The 21,067-nt window shown below is 38.7% G+C and overlaps 1 long non-coding RNA gene across 2 annotated transcripts in view; it reads right to left on the bottom strand.

The window, feature by feature from the left end:
- Positions 1-2,556: 2,556 nt before the first annotated feature.
- The window catches only part of LOC140712627 (uncharacterized), a 65,560-nt gene continuing 47,049 nt past the window's right edge, over positions 2,557-21,067 (bottom strand). Inside the window, exons 5-6 of one of the 2 annotated variants that reach the window (XR_012094358.1) lie at positions 19,314-19,418; positions 17,403-18,587 (exon numbers count right to left, since the gene is read on the bottom strand). This is a non-coding gene — a long non-coding RNA (uncharacterized lncRNA). Of the gene's footprint in view, positions 3,612-17,402; positions 18,588-19,313; positions 19,419-21,067 lie in introns of those variants that run through there. The other variant, XR_012094359.1, reaches the window with a different exon arrangement.

Here is a 21,067-nt window from a genome sequence, read left to right as displayed (position 1 = left end):
ATTTTAACCAAAATTATTTGAAAATTATTCTTACTAGAGCATGTGTTTCCCAAGATCTAATTTATCTCAATCTAAATCAAGTGCAATTTTGACACCAGGAAACATTTGGCCAAGTTTGGAGACATTTGTGTTTGTCATGAGGGAGGAATGAGGGAGCTACTGGTATCTAGTGAGCAGAGACCAAGGATGTTGCTATACACATTACAACGTACAAGACACCTCCCCACCCTGCCAAAGAACAGGAAATAAATGTAAATAGTGCCCAGATTGAGAAATCCTGCTGCATATAAAACAAGCATCATACCTACCATGAATACCCAATAACTACTATATGCTATCCATTTGTATTCTTCTTAAATATATACGTCATTAGATCAGTGTCATAACTTTTCAAAATTCACTCTGATGACTCGGCGTTTGGCTTTCTTATATAACTTTCTATTCCATACATTACTTTTATTTATTTTTTCTGTATTAAAGGCATTATCGTGAACACCTGTGTTTTTGTAGCTCCAGCAACTCTTTAGCGGAACAGCATCTCAGCTGCTGCATGTGATTCCTATGAGTCAGCCAATCATGAACTCCCAATAACTCTAAACACATGGGTGACAACAGGGTCCAGTGCTAAGCTGATCTGCCTTTTCCTGCTGGGAATGACATAAGTGAAGATACATAAGAGTACAAGAGCTTTGTAACTAAGTTATCCAGTGGTACTCTAAAGAGAAGGGTCACACATTTCTGCTGCTACAAGCTGCACTGAATTCTTCATCTTTTAATTACTCATATTTTCACTTTTTGTTTGTTCATCATCATTAAAGACTGATACATGTTGCTAGTAGCCAAAGAACATGAAACATGAGAGAATAAACTTTTTTTTTTTTTTTTTTTTTTTTTTTGCCTCGCACTGTCTCCCAGGCTGGAGTGCAGTGGTGCAATCTCGGATCACTGCAACCTCAGCCTCCTGGGTTCAAGCACCTCTACCTCAGCCTCCTGAGTAGCTGGGATTACAGGCAACCACCATCACGCCCAGTTAATTTTTGTATTTTAGTAGAGATGGGGTTTCACCATATTGTCCAGGCTAGCCTTGAACTCCTTACCTCAAGCAATCCGCCAGCCTCAGTCTCCCGAAGTGCTGGTTTTACAGGCGTGAGCCACCACACTTGGCGGGATAAACATTTCTTTATTGTTGATCTGTTGACACAGAGAAGAGATATTCTCCCAGCTGCTTCACTTCTTCCTTTTGTAAGAAACTAGCTTGAATGCATTCACAGTTAGTTGGAACTTACCTCTGGTGAGGAAAACAGTATGCATCCCTTGAAGTTCTGAAGCCCTTGCCTGAGCCCACTCAATAAACAGAATATTTTACAGCAGTGCTACTTAAAAGGCGGTCTGCCTTCCAGGAGTACCTGTAGCTTATTAGAAATGCAGATTATGGAACTCACATGACTGCAGGTCTCAAATTTCAGCCGGTATAAAAATCACCTGGAAGGCTTGTTAAACGAGGAGCCCTAGCTTGCCCCCGCAAAGATTCAGCAGGTCTCATATGGGGCCCAAGAATTTTCTCTCCGGTTCCAAGGGAGTACTGCTATTGCTGTTGTTCTTCACACCACATTTAAAACAGCTCTGTGAGAACATGTCACTTTTTCTCCTTTTTAATCTTTATTTTATCTGACATAAAGCTCAGTTGCTCCAGTTGCAAATAAAAGAAACCCACCTCAAACTGACTTAAATAACAAAGGGAACTTATTTCCTGATACAAATTGCAATTTAGAGGTTTGAGGGTTTCAGCTGTAGCCCAATTATATTGCCAACTGCCTGGTTCCTTCCAAGTAAATGACCTCTTTTTGAATATAGCTGAAAACTGTGTAGCTGTCAGATCTGGTGTAGATGTGTTTACTAAAGTGGTCACTATTCAAATTTATCTTTAACCATATCCATATAGCATTTTTAGCGCACTGTAGGCCTTCAATGAATAATAAATACAGATCTCTGTTGTTCCTTCTTTGAATATGCTGTTGTCTCCCTGGAAAATAATTTTTTATCTACTCATATATCCCTTCCTTGTATCACAATAACTTCCAAATGTCAAGAACCCTTACATGCTAGGTAGAGAATAGATAACAAAACAGCCATAGTACCTGCTTTAAAAAGCTTTAATAACTTTCTAAGAAGCTTTCCTAACTTCCTACCCTTACTCCCATTCCCTAAACCAACTTAGAAACATTTTCTAGTGCCATCCTTCCTCTTATACTATGTACCCCATTATATTGTATATAAAAAGTAAATAGAAAAACACGAATAAGTATAAAGTGTAACAGATCCAATAAAGTAGAAAGAGATGACTGGGGGAATGTGACAATGGGGATATAACAGCCATGGGGATTTTGTAACTTACATCAGGATCCTCTTAAATGATCTTATTTGGATACTCTCATTTTGAAGTGTGAAACACACAGGGTAATAAACATTGGGAAAGCATAAAAAATCCCATAAAAGAAATTACATTATGTTTTATTAAATCAGAGTTTAAAAATAATCTGATTATGTCTTGAAAAATCAATAACATTGTATTTTTTTAAAATAATACTCTTCTGCCTTGGAATATTATATTTTTCCACATAAGCAGAAAAAAATAAAGCCATGAGGGTGTGTATTGGAGATGTCTGCAGTTGAGTCAATCCTGTAAAGAGTACAGAGTTGATTTATAACTCCATTTGATCCATTTGCTTTACTGATGGTCTTTTCTCTTTCAATCCAGCATGGTAAAGATCTGTCAAAGAAAACAAATGACTCAGACTCCATGTGCTGTGTCGGTGTACAGTTTATCTGTCGTCCTTCATGTTCTTCCCTTATGCACATCTGACAATGTCTCTCAAGGTTAGCAAAAGAGTGAGCATACACTGCTGAGCAAATTGGAAATAAAACTAGAAATGTTTTTTGGAGAAAGTGCAGCAAAGAAGCCATCTCCTGCCTCCTGCCCCAATTGACGATGTCTTTAAGATTTTCCTTTTTGTCTTCTTCATCTCTCAACTCATTAACTTTGTCATTGGCATAGCCAAGATGACTTTGTTCTTTTATCTTTCTTTCTTTCTTCTTTTTTTTGGTTGGAGATGGGGTTACACTTTGTTGCCTAGGCTAGAGTGCAGTGGTGTGATCAGAGCTCACACCACTCACACTACTGGGCAGTAGTCCTACAGAGGCTGAGGCTCAAATGATCCTCCCACTTCAGCTGCTGGAGTAGCTAGGACTACAGGGATGCATACCAGGTTCAGCTAATTTGGTTTTTATTTTTTGTAGAGACGAGATCTGGCTGTGTTGCCCAGGCTGATCTTCAATGCCTGGCCTGAAGTGATCTCTTCACATTAGCCTCCCAAAGTGCCGGGATTACATGTTAGAGCCACCATGCTCAGCCCAAGATGACTTTTTATGGTTGAATTTTCATGTTTCTGTAAACAATAATGATGGTAATGGTGATCTGGTGGCTTTGTCAAAGGTCAAGAAAGTTCCAGGACTGTTGAGTAAGAAACCACGTGTCTTGTTTGGGTCATTCACGGCTGACAGATGGGCAAACCACAAGCAAAGGAAATGAAAAAGACATCTGCTGGGAAATTCTGTAAAAGAGAGGATCAATTTTTTTGTGGGATAAAGCATTCTTACAATTTTGGACACCTCACTAAGAAAAGAGGAACATAAAGTAACAAAGAAATTGTATGAAAAGTGTTTATAAAATGAAGAAAAGAAATGGGAAAAAAATTGCAAATATAAAAGTGCTGATGGATACCACAAACATCACAAAATTCAGAAAAATAACAATATTCATATTAATAAACTCTATCTTCTTTTGCATTATGTAACCCCAATTGTAGATGCTATAGGGCACTTTTAAATATAGAAAATAAGTCTGGCCCTGCAGATTCACATCATGATACTAGGTAAACTGCATGGTAAGCAGTTAAGAATAGAACTAACAGTCATTGCTATACTTAACCATTACTTAGCTATTCACAAAAAGACTGCAAAGTTCATAAACTCTCACTAAACCCAAATAAAATGTATTCCCATTTCGATTTCCCCTTCTCTATATCCTAAAGTTGCCACAGGCTACTCTAATGTTCCCCTTACAGGAGGCAGAGCATGCCAAGGGGTTGCAGTGGAAAGGGGCAACAGATGGAAATGATGTGGTTAAAATGTATTACAATTGCATCTTTTACAAAAGCATAGAAATAAGTTGATGATGATTCTGGAAGAGGACCTGGAAGGAGCTCCAGCAGGTGAGGAGTCCTGAGGCTTAAGATTCGTCAGCTTTATAGTAAATCCAACCGATGTACTAGGCATATGTATCGAGGAACTTGACTACAGAAATTCAGTAAATGTTTTGAGAACCTGTACTAGACAAATTGGGGGGATTTATGATACACAGGGTACGGTGGAAGGGAACCGATTTATTTATACTTTCATCTTGGGATTTTTATCTATGTGAATATATTACCTGTTCAAAAAATAAGTAAATATTTTTAAATAGAAATTTTAAAAGAAACCAATGAGACATGGTTCCTATTCCCAGCTTTGATAAGCTTTCTCAAATTGCGCAGGGTTGAAAGAAGTAAAAATAACAGAGAGGTTCAAGAACCCTCAGGAATGAACCAAGATAAATGAGAATACCTATGAGAATATCTATATCTGTGAGAATATCTATGAAACTATTGGAGCATTCAATTCAGACTTAATTCTGAGCAGAAGGGAAGAAGAATGAAACACATAGAGTAGAAGAGTGGGCAGGCAGAGCCATTGTGGCATTAGAAGCTTGGTCCAGTCACAAAAGTCCATTTATAAACTCTGGTGCAGAATGAGGGTCAAGCCATCTCGGATGCTAAGTAGGAATTCAGAAACTGGAAGGCCAGGCAAGGCCCAGTTGAATGGGCTGGACCAACGTGACCAGAGGGGGAAGTCTGCCTTTAAGCAAACTCTCACATGCCCCTGCTTACCACGCACTCACTAAACAAGCCAAGTGGTCCATTATTTGTTTTGTCTAGGAGGTAGCCTCACACCATAGGTGTGTGACAAACTTCCTCCCTTAGCCCTTTATGAGCCCCTGACCTACACTTATGTGAACGTAATAAAATAATTGTCATTTTAAGCTGCTACAGTTGGACAATTTGTTATACAGCACAGTAGCCAGAACACTATACGTCATCCATTTATTTTCAAAGCAAGATACTAAGAATGTTGAGTATAAATTATTTTGAACCAAGTTAGAATATTTTTGTCCAAAGATCTTGAGGAATTCCCTTAGTGTGTTATGACATGTTGTTAGATGAGTGGATAGATAAGTAACACAACCCTCAGAGAGTAGCAGTTGCTGTAACCTCCAAGAAGCAGAGTGTATGCCAGTCCTCCTGTACAACTGCATTCGAACCATGCTGAGCTCCCAGGGCCTCGGCAGCCTTGCTGTGCCCTCTTACCTCTAACCTATGTGCGTGCTATCCCTTTTGCCAGGAAGTGTGCTTTCTCCTTTCTCCTACAGCTCCTTGTGTACTATTTCCTTTCTTCTACGTTTCATTCCTTTGATCACTTCTGTCCTCTCATCACCACCTTCTTCATCTAAATCTACTTGGCACCACTTCCTCTAGCAAACATTCTGTATCCAGCTCCACACAGGGTAAGTGCGTTTAGCTTCTCTAATGTTATAGCCCCCTGCTTTTCTCTTTGTGAGCAATCACCACTTGCATGTTAACTGCCTATCTGCGTATCTCTTTCACAAAATTATAATATCCCTGAGGATAGGGGCAAAGTCTATTTTATTGTGGTACCACCAAAGCTCTAACATGCACCTAGAATTTAGCTCATAGTGTGTGCTCAATATTTACTGACTAAAAGGATGAATGAACTATAATGTGTCCTTTAATACTGCAGGGATTCACTTAAGTGACCCTTTACCACACTTCATTTTTTTGTTAGTATGCAGCATTATGGACTAAATATTTGTGTGTTCCTCTCCCAGTCACCCCACTACAAATTCACACGTTGAAATCCTAACCTTCAATGCAATGGTGTTGAAAGTTATGGCCTTTGAGAGATAATTAGATTATGAGGGGGGCCCCCTTAAATGGGATTAGCCCCCTTATAAAAAAAGATGCCAGAGAGTTCTCTTGCTCTTTCTACAATCGGAATATACAAAAAGAAGTCAGCAGTCTGCAACCAGAAGAGGGTCCTCTCCAGAATCTGATCATGCTGGCACTCTGATGTTGGACTTTCAGCCTTCAAAAAACTGTGAAAAATAAATTTTTATTTAAATGATATAGTTTATAGCATCTTGTTATAACACCCCAAGCTAAGACAGTGTATATTGGCCAAATGGGACTGAACCATTATTTCATTCTCAGAGAAGAGGAGAAACCATTCTGTGAACCAATACCAAGACTTGGGCCAGTGAAAGCCACTGGATAATCTTTACATTGACCTGGTTCCTGATATTTTATGACCAACAATAATGGGCCAATAATAAAGCGATACCCCCAATTCTGTTGGAAGTAGTATAACTTCAGAGGGATCTGCCCACACCCTCTTTCAGGATGCTTTTAAATTAAGCCTAGGCCAGTGTGGGCCATGCCCTGCCCATCTCCACAATTTAATCCTTCAGGTGGCTGTGGTAAAGGAGAAGTTCTGCCCTACAAAAGCATGGCCACGCTGACTCTGATTGAGGCTAGGCAAGGCTGTGCAGCAGCATGGGAAGGATGCAATCCTTAGTCAAACTACCTGGTCCAATTTTTGCTCAGAAACATATTTCCCATGGACTGAGGAAGCTGTACTCATTGATTGCTATGGTCTGAATGTTTGTGTCCTCTCCAAATTCATAGGTTAAAACTTAGTCACCAAAGTAATGGTGTTGGTAGGTGGGACATTCTGGAGGTGATTAAGCCATAAGGGTAGAACCCCAGGGAATGGGATTTGTTCCCCTATAAAAGAGGCCCAAGTGAGCTCTTTCAATTCTTCCATCATCTGAGGTCACCACGAAAAGGCATCATCTATGAACCAGGTAATGGGTACTTACTAGGCACCAACTCTGCTGCTACCTTGATCGTGAACTCCTTAACTTCTAGAACGATGAGAAATCAAGTTCTGTTGCTTCTAAACTACCCAGTTTATTACATTTTGTTATAGCCTGAAAACAGATGAAAAAAATGATAAAATGAAGAAAATGGTCATAGCTACATCACTAGAATGTTCTTGAGATACATTAGCTGATAAATGGTTAAAATGTAAAGACTTAATGAGGTATGGATAAGACATGGTAAAAACATTAGTAAAGGATGAAGGACATGATCTCTATTAATACAGAAAATAAGTGGCTCAGCCATTTACCTATAGCCTTGAGCCAGTCACTTTATCATCTTTGCACCTTTCTGCTCAAATGCAAAATGGAGGTAAAAGTTGTATCTACCTACATATGTTAATAAATGTAAAATGCTTAACCCAGAACCTAGCATGCACTAAATTTTCCTTAAAGATGACTGAAACACTGGTATGTATTCTTAAACGCCCTTTGAAAGTTTAGGAAGGTTTTCTTTGTTTGTAAGAATTAAAGGAGGCTTCATGATGAAGGAGGTATGTTGTCTGTGTTTTGTTTTATTTTATTTTATTTTATTATTTTATTTAGTTAGTTATTTACTGTGTGAGACAGCCTCACTCTGTTGTCCAGGCTGCAGTGCAGTGGTGCGAGCTCAGCTCACTGCAACTTCCGCCTCCCGGATTCAAGTGATTCTCCTGCCTCAGCCTCCCGAGTAGCTGGAATTACAGGAGTGTACCACCACGCACAGCTAATTTTTGTATTTTTAGTAGAGACAGGTGTCACCATGCTGGCCATGCTGGTCTTAAACTCCTGGCTTCAAGTGATCTGCCCGACCTGGTCTCCCAAAGTGTTGAGATTACAGGCGTGAGCCACCATGCCCAGCCTGTTGTCTTTGTTTTAAAAAGTAGGTTGCATTTGTACATAGAAAGACGAGGAGAAAAATCTAGGAAATTTTTTCTAACCTAGAGAATTAAACAGGTACACATTGCCGGCCGGCACTATGGAATATGGTAGACAAGAAGCAATAGGGGTGGAGGGGAGAGAGAGGTAATCTGAAGACTTCTGGTCAGTCCAACCCTTCGCATTTCATAGACTGGGACACATAGAGGCAATATAGAAACTGAACCAGACCCTTTATTCTAGAGAAATTTCCAGTAGATAATTAAAATTCAGTTTTTACTGCTTGGTCTAGTCTGTTAAAAAAAAAAAAAAAACAGTTTTGAAATTGTTCATCAAATGATCTGCTCCAATTAATACAGAAATCCTATCCACCTTTTTGACTTTTCTACTCCACCCACATCCCCCCAACCCAGGTCAATTTCAGCCACTCCAAACAAAAAAAACTAGCTGATAGAAGAGTGTAACCCAAACAAATTATTAACAACAGCAGCAACAACAATAAGATAAATGCTTATTGCATATCCCAATAGGCTTAACCAGCATTAAAATGATAAAGAAAACCTCATTCTATTTCATTGTCTATAGTTCTACTCTAAAAACAAAATCTGATAAAGATAAGAAATTTTTTTTAGAAAGTCAGTAAACAAACAAACAAAAATGTTCCCTGGAGTGTATTAGAGTGTTTACCACTGGGAGAGAGCTGTCCTCTGAAGAATAAAGGCAAATTGCTGGCTTTTCTGAGCCTCATTGATGGAGAGAGAGAGGAAGAATTAAGACAGCTGCTCTTGTCTTAGTTGGACAAGCTGCTAACAGGAAACTGTGGGTGGTATGTCTGCTGAGTATGACTTCTCAGAAAAGCGGTTCCTCCAGTTTTCAGGTTCCTGGAGGCCACATGACAGGTTACTTCCTAGCAGTCATTCTGAAGACTTTGGGGTCAAGAGCAGCTCTGGTCCCCTATCCCTACTGCTATCTTACATTTCCTGTGCTTTGGGGCTTTTCACCTAATAACTGATTGTCCTTTGAGTAAAAACACACTCTCCCAAATGCCAAATATATTTTAGTGATGAACCAGTGCAGGAATGGCCCTTTGAAACTTAGAAGAGTTCTCACTGAAAAACAGTACATTCTTATGACTTTAACCTAGGGTCTTCTATGCTGATTCAGCTTAAATCCTCTGTTACCTCATTGTGGAAAACTCACTTTTGTAGAGTTCCTCTAACTTTCTGCAAAAGCTTTAAATATTTGTTGTTTTTAGTCCTCCTTGTCCATGGAGTCTGACTATGAAAATGGAAAGAATCTTAGGGATTTTTAAGGTAGTCTAGCACCTTAGTATAGTCCAGATTTGACTTCCCCAAGCAACGTAGTTCAGAGAGTTCTTCAAATAAATGATGCTATGATCCTATCTGGGCATTGCCCCAGGAGACAAGTGTCAGAGGTCCCTCAGACTTCTGGACCCAGGCTCTTTGCACTTACTGCAAAGCCTTACTGTCTCCAGAACACTTCCTTTCTGCTCTCCCTCTCCATCTTGTATTAGGATTCTCTTATTCCTACCAACATCCTATCTCCTTCATGCCCATCAAGTCTTGCTAGTAGGAAGGCTGAGATCAGTCATTTATGGCTCAGTTTGAATTTGAATCCCTATATTCACTGTAAGGAAGGAGAAGATTTGCTCCTGACTTGGATAATTTTAGATTCTTCTTATTTATATGGCCAAGAAGAGAAGTTTAAGAGGAAGCCTCAAAATTAAACCACAAAAGCATTTGCTCACTTGGCCCAAACATAAGGCCAATACTGAATATGGTGAAACATGGGCTGGAGAGAGTTGGAAAATCCTCTCCTCCCTATGCCCTGGGTCCCTCCTCAGCAGGGACAGCCAAGTTGTTTCCAGCTGACAGCAAACCAGTCCTGACACCCTGTTCTCATGACACACTCAGGCCCTTCACTGTTTCTGTTCATTCCTGACTATCTTTATGCCAGTTGGAAATCCTGCTGCCGCAGAAACTAAAAATGACTCAAAAGTACTCCCTCTCTTTCTTCCAAAAGGGTGTCTCTGCACAGCCTGTTCTGTGACCATCACATGACTCCACATTTGCTCATCTGTTCTTATCTGCCATTAAGTCCTGTAGGTCTTTCTCTGGAATCCTCTCCCTAACTCATTGCTCTTTCTCGTCTTTCCACAGCCTGGTTCTGAGACAGAGGGTGGGAATTTCTCACCCCAAATGCCTCATCTGGGCTTGCAGAAGTTAGTCCAAAGACAGATTATGAAATCTTCATTGCCAGTTCTTGGCCTTCCCATCCCCTTTGAGACCCTTCTTCCAGTGGGAAAATTATACAGGCACAATATGTACGCATACAAGTATTCTCTTATGTGAGTTTTGGTGTTACTAATTTAGCCACACAGTATGACCTAAGAAGGACAGGAATTAAGCCCTAAATATTTCCTCATCATCTGTAAAATATTTTTCTCCATTCCCAATATAATGTCCTAGTTCAGGCCTTCATCATTTTTTTTTTTTACCTGAAACTGGTTTCCTGAGCAGTCTCCGTGCTTCTCACCTGCCTTTAGCCTCTTCTTTCTCCATATGTCACACTACCACTGCTGTAATTTACCAAAAATGCAAGTATGACTATTAGTGAATCCCCTGATTAAATGCCTTAGCACCTGTAGGATACAATTTAAGACGCCTAGCATGACATTCTACTTCCTCGGGAGTTGTCTCCTGCTCTACCCCAAGGTGCACTTCAGGCAACAGGAACTGTATACACCTGATAGTGCTTCTTGACCACTCCATGCTGAGCCTCTACTTCTCCTGGATCCTCCTCCTAGAATGACATTCCCTTGGTTCTTTCCTGCAAAATTTATATTCATCTCCATTCTGGCATCATTTAATTCTGAAAAAAAAAATTTTTACATAGACCCATAACATCCTACATGTAATTCCTTTATAATATTTGCCACTTCATATTTTTATTAAAATGTTTTGTTATTTTTCTATTCACAAAGTACATTTATAGCAGATTATTTGAAAAATACAGAATAATATCAAAAAAGACAAAGGAAATTATTCAGAGAGAAATATACTAACATTTTGAGGTATATTTTCCAATGTTTGGTTCTATGTATATAGTCACATTTCTCTCTCTCTTGTTCTCTTTCACAGAACACGCCTATATAAACACAAATGTAGGTATGCCAAATCTTATATATTTTGCAACTACTTTTATATTTTACTTAAAAATATGAGTGTTGTTAGCCTTAAGCTTAAGGGAGTAAGCTCTTGGAGGAACAAGTGGGTGTGTGTGTGTGTGTGTGTGTGTGTGTAGGTATGTGCGTGAGAGAATGTGTAAGACAAACACATAAAAACATCCAGCTGAGTGAATAGTATATAATAGACTCTAATTATTCATTGAACTAATTTATTAACAACAGTGAAAGAGACACGGGAGAAAGAAAGAATATGGGATAAGCTGGAGCACATGGAAGGTAAAAAGAGATGAAGAGAAGACAGCCCACCATTTGGAAAGTATTTATGACTTTTAAAGTTTTTATGTACCCTATAGTTGATCCTCACAATAGCCTTCTATTTTATTTTATTTTATTATTTTATTTTATTTTACTTTTAATAGAGACAGGGTATTACTATGTTGCCAAGGCTGGTGTTGAGCTTCTGGGTTTAAGTAATTATTCTGCCTTGCCATCCCAAACTGCTGGGATTACAGGCACGAACCACTGTGCCTGGCCACGATTGTCTTCTGAAGTAGCTAAAGGAATTTTTTGCAAATCAGGAAAGTGAAACTCAGAGAGGTTAAGTGACTTGCCCTAGGTTGTGCACTTTATAAGTGGCCGAACTAGTTTTTCAAATTCATAAATTATGTATTTACATTACTTTACACAGCTTCTGGGGAAAAAAAGGCAGCAACATGATCCCTACCGAGGTCTGGGAGCCTGAAGTGGTATCCACACTGCCTGGCCTGGTACCTGGCATAGGGTACTAAAACAGTGATTGTCGAGCACAACTAAAAAGCAGAAGAGAGAAAGAACAAACAGTAGACAATAGTGAGTATACAGGGTAAGACACCACAATCCACTTTTCTCTATCCTCACCATGCTTGTTTGATCTGAGCCTCCTAAATGATCTGCCTCCTGCCATTCAACACCCTTTTCATCCATCTTCCATAAACACAAATTGATCATGACAAATGATGTATCGGTTCCCTTTACTCTTGGGAAAATATTCAGAATATTCTCCTAGCTTAAAATGTTCTTCATGATGGAACACTTCTTTTCCATCTTGATTTCTCGTTTTTCTTTCTCTTGTTCATGTCACTCAGGCATATTCAACACCTCTAAATCCCCAAAAGTGCTGAAACATTCTTTTCCCTGCTCTTCCTGGATAATTGTTATTTTGATAATTTTTTTTTACTAATTGTTATTACTTTTCTATTGCTGTGTAACAAATTACCACAAATGTAGCAGTTTTTACCAGCATGAATTTATCTCACAATTTCTATAGGTTAGAAGTCTGGCACAGTGTGGTTGGTTTATCTTGTCAAGGTCTCATTAGACTAAAATCCAGGTAGTATCCAGGACTACAGCTCTCATCTGGGGCTTATGGTCTTCTTCTACACTCACTGGATATTGGCAGAATTCAGTGCCTCATGGTTGTGGGACTGTGGTCCCTGTTTCCTTGCTGTATGGTCCTCTTTCTCTTCAAGCCAACAATGGTGCCTTGATAATCCTTGTGCTTTGACTCTGATTTCCGCTTCTGCCTTCTGTTTTAAGGATTCATGTGATTACATTAGGCACATCTGGATAATCAAAGATACTCTCTCAATTTTAAGGTCAATTGCTTTGTAACATTACATCTACAAAATCTTTTTGCCATTTAATGTAACCTATTCATGGACATAAACACTAGAGAGTGAAGTCCATGGGGAGCCAACATTCTGCCTGTCACAATTATAGCATCAAATTTGGCTTAGGGGCCCTTGTTACAAAATTCATGCTCATTTATTTCTCTGCCTCCATTTCTAGAGTATAAGTTTCATGATATCAGTGACTATGTCTACCGCACAAATCTGATGTGTTGGAGCTGGCTAGTACTAGCTAACAAGTGCCTATTATTAAATTTTCAGGAATTTTTTAATCTGTTTGTTAAACATAGCTATTATTTAAAAAACAAATTATATTCTCAAAAGGTAATAAATGTTCTAATTCATTACCTGTTTATTCTCATAGTGTTTACTATGATGTATTCTCTTGAAGTTATTTTCCCTGATTCAGTCTCTATGGTGGAAATACTATCTGTTGATGGATTACTGCACATCTTTTCAACTTCCTGTTCAGTGCCATTATTAGGTTGGTGCAAAAGTAATTGCAGTTTTTGCCATTACAGTACATTATGTTGGTAGCTTGAAATTGACAATATTGGGTGTATTTATACCAAATAAATCAGCACCACTAGTTGACATCTTGATGTATTATTTATTTGATTGTTTAGACTTAAGAAAATGATGGTGAAAATATTAACAGCACAGATTAAGCTTAAAGCAGGTCATGTCTATAGTCATTACACAAAAACTTAAAGAAATATTATTCTTCCAGTATCTAAAACCTATGATTCAGCAAAGAAGCAGGTCACGATATTGACAAACAAAGGAAGTTACAACTTACTGCCTGATTTTACTTTAATCTTAGTTATTAAAACAAAAAAAAATCAAGTAACATTCTTATGTGAACTATATTCATTCATCAGATACAACCATAGCTTGGCTAAAAATACAATAGTTTAGCAAAAAAAAAAAAAAAAAAAAAAACAATTCTATGGAAACAAAACGGCTACATTAAATTTAAAATAAAGAGTAAATTGTACACTATACATTCTTTACATCAATGTTTTATATTAAAAAGTATATGTTTATGTATATGTACATAAACATACATTTTTATACCATCATGAAAGGTTTACCAGCCTGCCACTGAATGCACTGAATATACCCCTAGAGCTCATCACAATGCTTAGCACATATGGAGTACTCAGTAAATGTTTAATGAATGAATAAATAGAAGCCATGGTCTACATAATTGACCAGAGAACACAAGCTGGGTGGAAAGGCAATAGAGGCCAGAAAAGAAGCAACAGTTTGAGGAAGTTGGGAGGATTCCAAGAACTAGAGGTCAATTGAGAATTTCTATAAGATTCTACAGAAGTTATAAAGTAGGAGACCAAAAAATAATTAAAGGAGCTCTGACAAGACAAAGCATCTTAGGAATTAGAGAAAGCTAGGAACTAATCACGTGCAAGGCCCTGTGCTGTTAGTCCACTTTGAGTTAATACTTTATAGTCCTCACAAAACCTTCATTTATCCTCATTTTATAGGCAAAGAAACTAGGTAATTAAGGTTAATCAACTTGCCCAGACTCAGTCAGCTAGTAGAGGGTAGAGGCCAGATCCAAAGTCTGTACTCTTGAGGGCTACACCAAATGGAAGTGGGAACAAGGCTATGAGGAGTTGTAATGCAAGAACTTACTACTCACAGTGTGTTCTGAGGAACACAAGAGGGGGTTTTTGTTAGAATGTTGATTTTCAAGTCCTACCCCAGATCTACTGAATCAAATTTGTCTTTTTTTTTTTTTCTGTCTTTTACAAGATATACTGGAAATGCCTATGCACCTTGACTTTGAAAACCACTAGTTTAGGAGGCAGTTGTATCAGCAGGTAACCACATTGCAGATGGTCACTAAAGTCAAAGAAGTCAAGAAGTACTATAACGTATATTGTAAGACTGAACTTGCCCAAGTAAAGTGAGGGTGCTCCTTCTAGCATGTGGCATATTAAAATCACCTAGACACCTTTGTAAAATACCAAGGCATTAGTAAATTTAAAGTGACTCCGATATATAACCAAGGTTGAGAACTTATCAGAAGCACCACATTAGCCATGCCATTTCTCTCAGATGTGAACAGTAGCCCCTACTTATCAAAACAAACAACGAAGCAAATGTCTGTGGATCTGACTTGAGAGGCTGAAGCATCTCCTCCCCAGGATATAATCACTCTTATGCCTCACAGTGGTTTTCTAGCCTTGCTCTTTACGCAATAACCCTGCCTTCCAACCCCCGAAACAGACTGGCTTATAGGATTTCACATTTCATGTGCCCTTCACCGGGCACTCCCTCTTTTCTCCTTGCCACCAGGCCACATCCTTTCCTTCCACCAGCCCACATTTATTTCCAGACCTAAAATGATTCCTTAATGTCATTTTTTATTCTGTCAGCCTTTTATTCTGCTCACATGACATCATACCACTCACCAGGATTAAACTGTACCAAAGATCCTTGGAAACAAATTCTACAAAATAAATAGAATTTAGGGAGGGTACACAGTTCTGTTTGTTCAAATCAAGTATTCTCCTTAAAAAAAAAAAAAAAAAAAAAGCCACTAAAGCTAGTTTCCTCTATCTGGATCCTCTGCTGTGCAGTAATAATACAAGGCCCACAAAAGAGGGCTGTGTTTCTTCCCACATGCACTGCTTTTTCTCCAGTAATAGATTGTATTCTGGTTGACTGCCAGGCAACAATAGTCGACTCATGCTGGTCGGCTCTCAACACAGGTCTCTGAAGAAGAGGAGGAAAAGGGCAAATTGATGCTTCTAGTTTTCTCTCAATAATCCCTCCCCAGGGCTCAGGTTCACATGTGGACTTCTGTTACCAACCTTGTTTGATCTCTTTAAAGAGGTCCCTTGTCTCCATTTGGATGACATGAAGACTCATAAGAACAGCAATAGAAATGCTTAAGAGCTTCTTGTCACATGATAAACAGTCTGATTAGATCTTCTGGTTTAGTGACTTCCTCTTCGCTCTCACCAGCTACTGAAAGTGTGGCCAGTCACTTTGATTGGGGATGTAATTGATTCTTTGGACTTTGCTCCATTCTTAACAGTATTCCAATACTGTAACTAGATAGTGGGCTGTATAGACTGAAAAATGGTTTTGCTAAGCGTAATCGGAATTGTTTCCAGGTTATCCCTTCATTGTAAGAATTCACTAAGGCATGCAAACCAATTTCATTTATTTCCTCTTCTGTTTCTCAGAAAAGGGCCTTTTTTAGCAGGGTAGTGGTGGGGAGGATGGTGATAGCTTATATAAATTCCAGAAAACAAGGGATGGAGATGAAAGATGTTTAAAACAAGCAAATCAAAACAGTCTCTAAGAAGGAAGTCAAGTAAAATTCTTTTTGACATTTGAAAAGCTTTAGTTCTGATTTACACCCACACTTGTACTCTGTTACTTAAAATTCCCTGTGTTTAGCTTATACCTTCTAGGAACATAGATACTCATCTCCATTCATTGATTCATACATACATACATTTAATCACTATTTTATTCATTTATTCAGTAACATTTATTGGATATTTGATAGAAACAAAGGGTTCATTATAAACAAAAATAAGACATGTTCCCCAACCTCAAGTAGCTCAGAATCTAAAGGAGCAGATAATTTCTAAATTGTCTAAAACTTATACAGGTGCTAAAATGTAAATCTCTGGAAAATACAGTGGGAATGCAGCAAATATCATGATCAACTCTGTAGGGGCAGCAGTAGCAGGGTGGAATTTTTTTCTTAGTAAAGAAAGAAGAAAATTCCAGAAAAGAAATTTTAAAAAAGAGCTTCAGAACCAATTTTCTATAATCAAAATAGAGGTGCTCAGATTTTGTCTAGTGCTATCTTTTATATGAAACTCATATGTCAATTGAGGTAAGCTTTCTGCTTAAGCTAAGGCTACTCAGAACCCCCAGGCCATAGTCAAAGCCTTTTCTAAGAGTTCTATGAATCTCTGGAGGATCTGGGTTTCTATTGTTACTTCTAGTTCTGAGCTCCTGCTCCCATAAATCAGTTCTATTTATGAATTATTTTATCTTCCTTGAATGTTGGCCCTGACTTACACCACTTACACTCAGATATGGACTTTCAGGTTTTTTCCTTGATCTTAAAAAATATCAACAATAAGATCATGCCAGTATGGTGCTTGTAACTGTAACATCAGTGTAGGGAGCAAAGAACCGAATCCCTGTGTGAACCAATCCTCTATTTGAAATAATCCACCCCTTGTCTTTTGTCCACCCAGGCACACTGGTGTCACGTGCTCTTTCTTCATCTCAGTGGCTTCTCTCTTTCTCTTCCCTATGATCTTTTTTAAAGTGGGCTTCCAGGATTGCTCCTAGCAACTCTAAACGCTTTTCATGCCATGCTGAGTAATGCAGTACTCACCAGCTCCAATCCCAAAAGTCAGCTCAAGGACATTTTTGCTTATTCAAAGTTCTCTGGTGTTTAAGCAATCCTGGGAACAAAGTACCTTTGTTCCCAGAAGAACTGCTTCTGCTATGAACAGACACTTCTCAAAAGACAACCATGCGTCCCACAAACATATGAAACAAAGCTCATTAACACTGGTCATTAGAGAAATGCAAATCAAAACCACAATGAGATGCCATCTCATGCCAACTAAAATGATGATTATTAAAATTCAGTAAAAAACAGATGCTGACAAGGATGTGGAGAAATAGGAGTGCTTTTAGACTGTTGATGGGAGTGTAAATTAGTTTAACCGTTGTGAAAGAGAGTGTGATGATTCCTCAAAGATCTAGATACCATTTGACCCAGCAATCCCAATACTGGGTATATAACCAAAGGATTATAAATCATTCCATTATAAAGACACATGCACAAGTATGTTTATTGCAGCACTATTTACAATAGCAAGGACTTGGAACCAACCCAAATGCCCACCAATGATAGATTGGATAAAAAAAATTTGGCACATATACACCCTGGAATAGTATGCAATCATAAAAAAGAATGAGTTCATGTCATTTGCAGGGACATAGACAAAGCTGGAAGCCATCATTCTCAGCAAACTAACACAAGAAAAGAAAACAAAATATCACATGTTCCCACTCATAAGTGGGAGTTGAACAATGAGAACACGTGGACACAGGCAGGGGAGCATCACACACTGGAGCCTGTTGGAGGGTGGGGGGAAAGAGGAGGGAGAGCATTAGGACAAATACCTAATGCATGCGGGGCTGAAAACCTAGATGATGGGTTGATAGGTACAGCAAACCACCATGACACATAAATACCTATGTAACAAACCTGCACATTCTGCACATGTATCCCAGAACTAAAACAAACAAACAAAAAAAACAAACAAAAAAAAACAGGACGCTTCTAATACCATCTACTTTTCTTAAAAAGTGCTTATCAATTTCTTCCAAGCAACATTACAGTCAATACTCTTCATATTTGAGGATGATGTTACTATTCATCAAAACCCCTTTTGGCCGGGCGTGGTGGCTCGTGCCTGTAATCCCAGTACTTTGGGAGTCCAAGGTGGGCAGATCATGAGGTCAAGAGATTGAGACAATCCTGGCCAACATGGTGAAACCCCGTCTCTGCTAAAAATACAAAAATTAGCTGGGTGTGGTGGTGGATGCCTGTAATCTCAGCTACTTGAGAGGCTGAGGCAGGAGAATGGGGTGAACCTGGGAGGCAGAGGTTGTAGTAAGCCGAGATCATGCCACTGAACTCCAGCCTGGTGACAGAGGAAGACTCCATCTAAAAAAAAGAAAAAGAAAAAGAAAAGAAACACACACACACACACACACACACACTTTCTTTTCTTCCTACTTTTGTTCTGGTGTTCTTTGGAGATGGTTTGGAAGAAATCCAGTTCCATTACTGTAGATCTATGCCTCACTTTGAACTCTAAACATTGTTAATCTGATCATGGTTTTGTTAAATCTGGATGTCTTAAGTTTCTAAAAACCCCAGACACCCCAGGAACAAGTATTACTCACAAACTATGGTATTAAAAATGAGCCACTGTCTCTGAGTTCATTTACTTGTTCTATAAACATCAATCATGTACCATGCATTAAGTTAATCTTTGTTCTGCTCTAGAAGAGCTCACAGTCTAACCAAATACAAATTCCAAAAAAGCTTTAAGGAAAGACAACATCTTTGGAAGTCATTAATAGCCTCTCAAGGGGATGGCTTTAATGGGCAATCGTTTTTGGGGGCCTATTTCCCATTCATTAGTTAAAACATTGATCCTATGTTTTGCCATTGTGCCTCATACTTGTTCTATCTCCTGTGATATAATTGGCAGTAATTTAGGAACATCCTCTGAAAAGAAAAAAAATTTGTAGAAATGTAGGTTATAAGACTCTTTCCCCCAAATTGTGACTTATAAATTCCTCTTTTATATACTCATAGGGCCTAGAACATTATATAGTATGTTATAATTATAATTGTTACATTATATTATAATAGTGCAATTACCTGTCTGTCGCCTCCCCTAGAAGTGAGCCCCTGGGGCAGGTTATGATTTATCCAAATTCAGTTCCTAGTGTAGTGTTTGAAATTGTCAGTGTACTCACAGAAGACCTGGGAAAGAAAAGGAAAAGGAAGGGAGGGAGAAAGTAAGGATGATGACTATCATTAGTGTGAGTCAGATTATTCTGCACAGTTGCTTCTATTTGGCACCTGGGAGGCTCCCCGTTCAAAGGTGTGGTCAGTCTTACACAGAATTTGCAGATGGCTCAGCACAAGGACCTCAGCTGTCAGCTAAATCAGGATGAATATTTTGTAAAAACTGGGATTAAATGCCTTCTGTTAGATTGGGCAAATAATACTGAAGTCTTGTTAATATTTAATGTTAAATTCTATGACCTGATACTCCATAAATATCATAGCTGCTAGAAACAATACTGAGATTCTAACCTTAGGTTTTGTTTTGTTTTTAAATTTAAAATGTTATCGATTTGTCATATCTTAGTGCTGAATTTTGTGCCTGCAAAATTCAGATGTTGAAGCCCTAACCCCAGTACCTCAGAATGTAACTGTATTTGGAGATAGGAACTTTGAAGAGGTGATTAAAGTAAAATGTTGTCAGGGTGGGCCCTAATCCAATCTGACTGGTGTTCTTATAAGAATTGGAAATTTAGACAAATGAAGAGACGCCAGGTGTGTGCATGCAGAGGAAACACCAAGGGAGTAGTCAATGAGAAGGCAGCTATCTTCATGCCAAGAAAACAAGCCTCAGAAGAAACCAAACTTGCTGACATGTTGATCTTGAGCTTCTCGTCTTTAGAACTATGAAAACAAGGCTGGGCCTGGTGGCTCACACCTGTAATCCCAGCATTTTGAGAGGCTGAGGCTGGTGGATCACCTGAGGTCAGGAGTTCGAGACCAGCCTGCCCAACATGGTGAAACCTTGTCTTTACTAAAAATACAAATTTTAGCCAGGCTTGGTGGCAGGCACCTGTAATCCCAGCTACTTGGGAGGCTGAGGCAGAAGAATTACTTGAATCCAGGAAGCGGAGGTTGCAGTGAGCTGAGATCACACTACTACACTCCAGCCTGGGCAACAACAGCGAAACAAAAACATGAAAACAATTCATTTCTGTTGTCTCAGCCACCAGCCTGTGCTATTTGGTTATGACAGCCCTAAAAAACTAATACACTTAGCATTGATCTCAAGCTATAATCATTGAGACTAATCCTGGCTCTTCCACTATCCAGCAATTACTTTTTAAAATTAAATTAAAAATTTAACTTAAAAAGTTGAATGAATATCCATCATGGATGACACTACTAAAAAACAAAAAAACAAACGAAGAAAACAAAAACACAAAAACGAATAAATAAATGAATGGCATGAGTTACAAAGTACAAAGATCTAAAAAAAAAATGGAAGTTAAAATTGAAAAGAAGTCTACCTGTATGGTCCTGGATAAATCTCTTATCTTAGGAGGCTCTGAGTTGTCTCTTTTCTAAAATAAGTGAGATCATGAGAGGAAGAAAGAGGCCCTCATTGCTGGGGAGTCCTTACCGTACTCAGCTCCCCACCACACTGAGAATCTCCCCTCCTCACAGTTTCCATGCAGAACCCCTGAAGAGGGAGGGGCCTAGGGAGCCCCTCCTTGTCATGAACCATCAATAAAGTCCACTGTGCTCAGCCAAAAAAAAAAAAAGTAAAAATATAAGAAGACCTTAGAATCAACAGATGGCACATGTTTGCCTCGACTTAAAGA

This window comes from Chlorocebus sabaeus, chromosome 1, assembly GCF_047675955.1.
Source record: "Chlorocebus sabaeus isolate Y175 chromosome 1, mChlSab1.0.hap1, whole genome shotgun sequence".
Classification (NCBI taxonomy): Eukaryota; Metazoa; Chordata; class Mammalia; order Primates; family Cercopithecidae; genus Chlorocebus; species Chlorocebus sabaeus.
The sequence above is the reverse complement of the archived record's forward strand: the minus strand, read 5'-3'. Positions and strand labels throughout refer to the sequence as shown.